The sequence below is a fragment of the Orycteropus afer genome, unplaced genomic scaffold (assembly GCF_000298275.1).
Source record: "Orycteropus afer afer isolate SDZICR_OR568_19922 unplaced genomic scaffold, OryAfe1.0 scaffold00014, whole genome shotgun sequence".
Classification (NCBI taxonomy): domain Eukaryota; kingdom Metazoa; phylum Chordata; class Mammalia; order Tubulidentata; family Orycteropodidae; genus Orycteropus; species Orycteropus afer.
In genome coordinates this window covers 1,811,680-1,819,620 of record NW_006921601.1, presented here as the reverse complement: position 1 = coordinate 1,819,620, position 7,941 = coordinate 1,811,680, and positions in this window count along the sequence as shown.

Here is a 7,941-nt window from a genome sequence, read left to right as displayed (position 1 = left end):
CATTAAAAAAAAAAAAAAAAAGAAAGAAAGAAATGGGGGAGACGACTAATTTTACTGGCTTGATAGAGGCTGGTGGAACCCCTGTGACTATGGACCTTAGTTACCCTTCAGGTCTGCAATTGAACCCACTCCTGTGGCTTCCAGCCAAACAAAAGACAGGCATATGAGCTGAACATTTATGTTAGATAGACACACTCCTTGGAGAGAATAATCATGGGAGAATAGAAGGGCTGTGGATGCACAGAGAGGCAGCCCAGGGGGCAGGAGTGCACAGGAGGGAAGGACACAGGGAAGAGGTAACTGTGGGGAGAAAGTGGGAGGGGAGCTGTTGCATTGTGGAAAATTGCAGTCAATGTCATGAGACAAAGTGTATGTGAGCTGCTGTATGGAAAATGAATTTACTCTGTAAACTTTCACCCAAATCACAATAAAAATTTAAAAAAGAAAAAAAGAATGATGGCTTGCAAAGGGGTAAATAAAACAAGTAATAGAGTGAAGAATGAGGGGATACCATGAGCAGAGACAGAGGGAAAGGGGATGGAAATGCAGGGCTAAGATGGTAGAAACTCATTTTTCAAAATCAGAAAAGTCCACCTATACCAAGGATAAGCCCAAATTTGAAGGGAATGAGATTTTTCATGGCTAGGAAACAGAGAGACTTTAGATCAGAGCTAGGAGGGAAATACAAAGTCAATATGTGTAGCCACAGGAAAGAGACCTGGTCCCATGATCCTGGAAAAAAAATCAGCAATCAAGAGGTCAAGGAAACATGTGCAAGACAACCTGAAGCAGGGCCAGGTTCAGTCCTAAAGGAAACTGCCTTCCTTTCTGACTCAAGCTTTGACCTGTCAAGGTTGTCTGTTTTTTTAGGGGGGTGAGGAGGTGTGTGGGGGGGGGGTAGGTGGATGGGCTTTGCTGGACCACCTAGGCTGAATCTTGAAGCTAGAACAATTTACCTTTCCCTTGGGGAAATCTCAATCACCCATGCTGTTGTGCACTAGCCCAAGCATGGACACATGCTCCTTCTTTCAATATTCTATATCACATTTGAGATAAGACAAGAATGTTTAAACAACACTTCAATAAAGGTCCAGGGGAAATAATTAAAGAGAATATAGTGCTTTAGCACACTGCCAGACAATTTGTTCTCTAAGGTGTTGCTTATAAAGGCAGCTTGCAGGCCCACAAATCATCAGTACATTGACCCAGAAGACCCAGTGTTCTTCACACAGACACAAACACAGTATTGAGGGTCATGTTTCCAGTACCCCTGGCTCTGACACACCCCTGCGCAGCTAGAATCCAGTGCTAGCTGGATTCTAGAACCTAGTCCCCGGTGTGCTCAGCTTGCCCCTTCTGTGTCTGATTAGGCAGTCTCCACTTCCCATCTTTCAAGGCCTTCTTTTCTGTTTTTATGATCTGCAGACAAGCCTCTGTGCTACACTCCTGCCCACGCACTCTTTGCTCATGCAGGAGGCTGTTCTCTTGGAATAATTAAACAAAGAGGGAGCAGGTTCAGAAGACTGACAGGCTAGAGTCAGAGCAGTCAGGGATGTTGGGCAGAGAAAAGAAACCAGGAAGAAATCAGCCTTCAAGCTCCCTGGGACTTATGCTGGGCAGAGAGCAGAGGCATACCCCTAGGAGCAACTATGGCTGGAGGTCACACTTGGCTTCAGATATAGCCACTCGCAGTAGGGCTGAGAGGGGCCTGGATCTCCCAGGTCAGGGCCTCATCTCCCTTGAGAGCTAAAAAGCCACAAGAAGATCACTCAGACTTTCCTTCAAAACTTCCACGTTATTAGCCTCTGGGGCTCTGAGGGACATCCTGATGAAGGGAAAAGCTGAAGTCAACAGACCAAGGTACTGAAACTGGAAAGGCAAAAACAGGTGACTCTGGGTTCTGGTAGCATAGTTCCTAAGGCACTTGACTGCTAACCAGAAGGCTGGCGGTTCAAACCCACCCGCCACTCCTCGGAAGGAAGGTTGGGCAGTCTACTTCCATAGTGAAATTGCCTTGGAAACTCAAGGAGGGGTCGCTATGAGTCGGAATTGGCATAACCTCCTCTGCAACTTCTCTCATCATCACTGCTATACTTTGGTTCCTGTGAAACAATCTTAAGAAGGTTTTCTACACACCAGTTGAGACCACGATTCCCCAACACAGTCCCTGCCCCTAAGACTCCATTTCTTTTGGATAGTTCTCTCAGCATTACAAGGCAATGAAATCCTGAGGCCTGCCCCGGAGCTGGAAGGAGGGGAGGGAAGGAGTGCTCTGCGCCCTCTGCTGTCCAGATTTGGCATTGCTAACACAGACCCGAGACCTCAAACTCAAAAAACTCACTGACCTCGAGCCGGATCCAACTCATAGCGACCTCTCCTTGGGTTTCTGAGGTGGTATCACTACAGAAGTACATTACTCAACCTTCCTTCTGAGGAGTATCTGGTGGGTTTGAACTGCCAGCCTTCTGGTTAGCAGTCAAATGCGTTAGGCACTGCACCGCCAGTCCGAGTCAAAGGCTGCACAGAAGGGCTGGCCAACTTGTGCCCAAGGCCTTCAAAGATACAATTTTTGCTTGAGGGACATGAGTAATGAATAGCTACTATTCATGATTAAGTAATTTCTATATGACAAACATTTTTTTAAAAAAAACCTTGTTATTGTGATTTGGGTGAAAGTTGACAGAGTAAATCAATTTTCCATTCAATAATTCATATACGTTTTGTTTCATGACATGGACTACAGTCCTCACAAGGTAACAACACTCATCTCACTTCCTCCCTGTGTTTACTGTTTCCATTCATCTTTCTTTCCTATATTTTTCCCTACCTTCTGAATTTTGTCTCTGAGCAAATGCTGCCCTGTGGTTGATTTTTCTAAGGAGTATGTGCCTGCGTGGTGTTATCGTTCACCTTATAGACCTGTTGTTTGGCTGAAAGTTGAGCCATAAGGGTGAATTCAGTTCCAGGCTTGAAGGGTGACTAAGGGCATAGTCTCGGGGGTTCTGTCAGCTTCTTTGTGCCAGAAACTTTAAGGCCAAATAATTTAAGTATTTCTCCCAACAACCCTGATGCATTTTATAGAGCCCTTAGCTAATCAGTGGTTATGAAGAATTAGATCCCAACTCTGAATGGTTCTGAGAAAATGCTCTTTCACATATGTTGTACTTTAAGGCCAGCCTAATACTCTGCCTGGGTGGAAGAAGCAGTTTGTTTGACTACTAACTGAGAGGTTGGCGGTGCAGATCCACCCAGCAGTGCCAGGGAAGAAAGGCTTGGTGATCTACTTCCATAAGATTACAGCCATTCATTGAAAACCTTATGGAACACATGGGGTCACCATGAATATGAATGGACACAGTGTTGGGTTTTTTTTTTTTTTTAAATAGTTTCCCTGAATTAGGCCTTAACTCTGACCCCACCTCTAACCCAGTTTAACTATTCATCCCTGAGTTTAGCCTCAAGCCAAACTCCAGCCTTTTTTACTGCTGGCACCTAGTGTTTGGGCTAAAACTTTCCTCAGGTATAATGACCTTTCTCCCTAAGTGTCTGATTTCCTTCCAAGCTTGATACTTTATTTCCGTCTGTCTTCTGAGGCCACCGGCCAAACGCCCAGAAAGAAAAGAGAAATCAGGGTGGAGTGGATCAAAGAGGAAATTTTGTTGGGGAGCTGCTCACTGAGAACACTGAGGAAAAGTGTTCATTCCAAATCTTAGACAGGCTAAGGTGTCCTTGAAGGAGGGAAGGGGAGAGGCCATTGGTCCTGTGGGAGGGAGAAGAGCTGAGCTAGAAGCAGCCTGAGGTTCTCAGCAGGAAGGCCCTTGAAAAGTTATTTAAAAAAAAAAAAAAAGTTATTGTGATTTGGGTGAAAATTTACAGAGCAAGTTCATTTTCCATATACATTTTGTTTCATGACTTTGACTGCAATCCTCACAATGTAACAGCTCACTTCCCACTTCCTCCCGGGAGATACCTCTTCCCTGTGTCCTTTCCTATGCATTCCTGCCCTCTGAGCTATCTCACTATGCAAATACTGCCCTTCTGATCTCCCATGATTATTTGTTCTAAGGAGTGTATCTACCTGATGTAAATGTTCACCCTATATAATGCCTGTCTATTGTTTGGCTGGAAGCCGAGAGTGAATTCAGCTCCAGGCCTGAAGGGTAACTAGGGGCCATAGTCTCAGGGGTTTCACCAGGTTTTATTAGACTAGTATGCCTGGTCCTTTTTTTTTTCATGATTTTGAATTTTGCCTTGAACAGTTTTTGATGCCCCTGTAGAAATCTAGCAGTGACTCTAAAACTCCTGCCTCCTCCCCCAACTGCATTTGTGCAGACTCTGAAGCTAGAATTGGCAGCTCTTCTCCAGAGCAGTGGGTGGTCTCTTGTCTGTCTGCAGACCTGAGGTCACACTTCAGTGCATTTGGCAGCTTTGCTGTCAAACTCTGCTGGTGATTCACAAGTTTTGCCCTGCTCTGTTTCCCTTGTTATTACCTTTACTGTCCATAGAAGCCATTCTCTTGGAAGGAAGGGGCTTGCCTGGACTTGGCAAGCTGAGGTAGCCCCTTTCATTGGCTCCCTGCAAGAAACATTATGACAGGCATAAGTTTAATTTCATGTGTCTTAGGAGCCCTGGGATATTGGGTAAGTTATATAATCTACCAAAGGAGGTCTGGTGGTGCAGTGGTTAAGTGCTTAGAGACTGACTGAAAGGTCGGCAGTCAAAACCCACTAGCCACCCTGCGGGAGAAAAGACCTGGCCATCTGTTCCTGTAAAGATTTCAGCCTAGGAAACCCTATGAGGCAATCCTACTTTGTCCTATAAGGTTGCTGTGAGTTGGAATCAACTCGAGAGCACACAAGAACATCTAATCTACCAGAGCCTCGGTTTCCTCGTTTTTTAAAAAAGGGATAATAATAGCATCTTTCTCATATAATTGTAAGGATTCATTGGAACAATGTATTTACAATACTTAGCACAGGACTTACACAAAGTAATCTTTCAATAAATGGTAACTTTTTAGTTGCTCTATGGGCTTCAGTTTCTTGATCTGGAAAAACCAGCATAAAATTACATGAACTTCCTAACAAGGTCCTAAGAACCCAATGAGATACGTATAGCAGTTATATGAGAGATTCCATTTAAAAAAACATCGAGCCAGTTGTTGGGTGGCCTCATACTCATGGCTTCCCCACGTGTCAGAGTAGAGCTGTGTTCCTAGCTAGGGCTTTTAGTGGCTGATATTTTCCGAAGTAGAGCATGAGGCTTTTCTTCTAAGGTGGTTTTGGGGGACTCAAACTGCCAGCCTTTCAATTAGCAGCTGAGCTCTTAACCGTTCGCACCATATTAGATGTTTCCTGGATTCTTGGAATCATAGAATTCTGAGCTAGGCTCTTAACCTTATGGGCAACTTGATCACAGTTGGATTTTGTGGCTTTCTTTCCACTCTTTCTTCTACCAATTTAGAGTCTTGCAAAAAGTCTCTGGGAGTTCTGTTTAGGACAGAAAATCTGAGGCAGGGGCCCCGGTCTTCAGATCATGCTGGTTGTACAATTAGGTGCCTTTTCAATCCTGCACACACTCTGAGGCTCCCATGTCAGCTTGGGGACAGGTGTGCATTTTAGTATAGTATGCCAATGAAAAGCTTGTTGTCAGCTCCCTAAACCCCTGTAAAAACAAGACAAACAAAGAAACAAGCAAACAAAAACAACAAAAAACACACTCACTGCCATCGAGTTGATTTTGACTCATAGCAACGTTTGGGTTTCTGAGGCGGTAAATCTTTACAGAAGTAGATTGCCCAGTCTTCCTTTCACAGAGTGGCTGGTGGGTCTGAACAGCCAACCTTCTGGTTAGCAGTCAAATGCCTTAGGCACTATGCACCAGAGCTCCTTCTAAACAGCTGAGATACCACTAAAATGGCCTTAACAACATACTCATGCATTCTGGCTCAACATGATTTGGGGGCAGAGCTGATAGGAAAACACCTCAACAGTGGGTCTCTATCTGCTTCAATTCCCATCCCTTTGGGTAGCAATATATATTTGGGTATTGATGATGTGTGCCCAGTAGATGAACAAGACAGACCCAGTGCCAGCCTCATGGATCTTACAGTTATGAGGAAAATATCACAAAACAACTACATATTTTAAAATGGTTTAAAGTACAACCAATTCATTAAACCCTCATAGCCTCTTCTGACACCTTGACTCTAGCCACAGCCTCAGTTCCTGTGACCATTTGAAAATATTTTATCCTGAGTCTTCCATGTCTGAGCCCATCTTTGTCACTTGCATCCACCATATCCTAAAGGTTAGTAAGCCTTGGGGACACCAGCAACACAGGGAGAATGTCTCCATGACTACACTTGGCTGATGCACACAGGTTTAATAACAGATGTATCCCACACAACCCTGTCCTGACAGCGCTGAAGGGCCTACCTAACATTCTCTTGTACCTCCTGCACAATTGAAACCCATAAACTGGTCAATCCCTGGAGGAGCTGAATTTGTGCCCAAGGGTGAATCTGATTCAGGGATGATATCAGATTCTCCTCCTGACAGACCCTACAACATCTTCCCTGCACAAAACCTGCAGACTTCCTTTCAAGGTATATTGAAGTTACTAGGGAAAAAAACTCCTAGAACACTCATCTCCAATTGTCCCTACCCATGGTGTTTCACTTCACTAGACTTCATCTTCCATCCAACATTGTGGAATACTATATAGGGAAGGAGGGCTGGATTTCTGCCAGCACCAAGACCACTTTCAATAACTGGCATGGTAGGACAGTACCAATAGAGTGGTCCTGGGAATGAGTATTCTCTTGAAATCAGCCCTGAACATGGAGTCCCTGGCCCCAGGGGGATGTCCATTAAACTAGATCAAAACTCTGAAAACCAAAAAAGCCAAACCTGTTGCTGTCGAGTCAGTTCCGACTCATGGTGACTCGTGTGTTACAGAGCAGAACTGCTCCACAAAATTTTCTTGGCTGTAATCTTCAGGGAAGCAAATTGTCAGGCTTTTCTTCTTGGTGGGTTCTAGCCACCATTTCCGTTTGTATGTGAGTGTAAACTGTTTGTGCCACCCAGGGTCCTCTTCAAACCCTTTGTTGTTGTATGCCTTAGAGCCCCAAAACTTGAGAACACATACTCTGGTGTGAGGCACAATGGCCGGCATGTGGGTACAAGTATATCTATGGAAGTCTGTGCACACTCACAGCAGTGTGATACATGATCATGCTTTCCCCTGGCTCAGTACTGGTTCTCAGCGCATCAGGCACTCTAGACTCTGAATCCAACTCCCTAGCTACTATACAGCTCATGCCCCTGTGCCCTGTGACTCAGAATTCAGACAGAATTCATCCTGGACCACCAGCAGCTTTGCCTTCCCCAACTCCGCAGCCCTATACATGCTTAGTGAGGAGGCAAATACTTTATTGAAGTGCAACTTGCAGGGTACACTTGCAAACCACCCATTCCAGGGGGCAGGGGCATTTAAAGGATGTTTTGGAACAGAGGGCCCTGGGTGTGCTTTTGTGTGTTCACAACTGCATACACATCTGTGGAGGACATCTATGTGCCTATTGGTATATTACTGTCAGCATATTTGTATTTATGAGTGCATGGCTGAATGTGAATATGTTATGTGGGTGTAAGGCATATCTATGCTTTTGAGAAAGCATGCATGCTCTTAGAATGGAAATTTCAGAGCACTTTTATATGGAATGTACATACAGCCTTGAGCCCTGTGTGTGTGTGTGCAAATGCGTATGTGCGTTGGTGAGTGGGGAGTGAATATATTTTATATGCCTGCATTTCTGGCCAGGCAACTACAGATGCAATTCACTCCTTTCTCTGTGACCTAGCAGGCAGACTCTGCAGATAGGCTTTCATACAATTCAGTATTCACTTGGAGGAGAGAGTCCTGGGGAGGGGGAGGAAG